We start from the raw sequence: 1,356 nt of genomic DNA on the forward strand, positions 1-1,356 counted from the left end.
AAAATAGACCTACCCTATGACCCAGCAATAGCACTGCTAGGAATTTACCCAAGGGATACAGGAGTACTGATGCATAGGGGCACTTGTACCCCAATGTTTATAGCAGCACTCTCAACAATAGCCAAATTATGGAAAGAGCCTAAATGTCCATCAACTGATGAATGGATAAAGAAATTGTGGTTTATATACACAATGGAATACTACGTGGCAATGAGAAAGAATGAAATACGTCCTTTTGTAGCAACGTGGATGGAACTGGAGAGTGTGATGCTAAGTGAAATAAGCCATACAGAGAAAGACAGATCCCATATGGTTTCACTCTTATGTGGATCCTGAGAAACTTAACAGAAACCCATGGGGGAGGGGAAGGAAAAAAAAAAAAAAAGAGGTTAGAGTGGGAGAGAGCCAAAGCATAAGAGACTGTTAAAAACTGAGAACAAACTGAGGGTTGATGGGGGGTGGGAGGGAGGGGAGGGTGGGGGATGGGTATTGAGGAGGGCACCTTTTGGGATGAGCACTGGGTGTTGTATGGAAACCAATTTGACAATAAATTTCATATATTAAAAAAAAAAAAGATATGTTTCCTCATTTGTAAAGTAGAAATAATAATAGCCGCCTTAGAGTGTTGTGATGATACACTGAGAAAGTCCAGTGGGCAGTGTGTATTAACTGGGGATGGTCCTGGTACTTTAGGCCATCCCCTGCAGATCACAGGACAAACATCAATTGTACAATTCCACTTCAAAACCAAAACAGCGCTTGCTAAGAGTAACCATCACTACCCTCCTGCTCAACCTGCAGCATTACAGAAATAGAGCATAGGAGTTACTGTCTCATTTTTACTTTACAGCATTATATGAACTTGACGATTTTTCTTTGAGAATCTTAGCGTGCAATTTATCAGCCTTCTTTTAAAGGAAATTTCCAACTCAACTATTATGTTTATCAAATCCTTTTTTTTCTCCCCCCCCCCGAGTAAAACTGTCAATGTCACATTTTCTCCAGATTACAAAATTTAGATTCCTTGTGTTTTCATTTTGGACACCTAGAAGAAATAACTTCATCTTAGAAAAGAATTAGAAAAATTACTCAAGCATTACCTTACATTTGAAATATTAATACATGACTTTAAAAATCAAAATGCAATCCTGGGAGTTAAGCAGAAAGTTAAAAAAGTAATAAAAACAACATAAGATTCCAGCATTATATAGAACCTTCAAATTCATTTTCTTTCAAAAGAGACAACAATTAAAAAAACAATTTAGATACAACACAGACTGTCAGCTAAACAGGAAACCAATCAGTCTTCATTGTCATAATACTGCTTTTCTGAACAAATAAATGTTGGACACAAAA

Source organism: Panthera uncia, chromosome D4 (genome assembly GCF_023721935.1).
Source record: "Panthera uncia isolate 11264 chromosome D4, Puncia_PCG_1.0, whole genome shotgun sequence".
In the NCBI taxonomy this organism is placed as follows: Eukaryota; Metazoa; Chordata; class Mammalia; order Carnivora; family Felidae; genus Panthera; species Panthera uncia.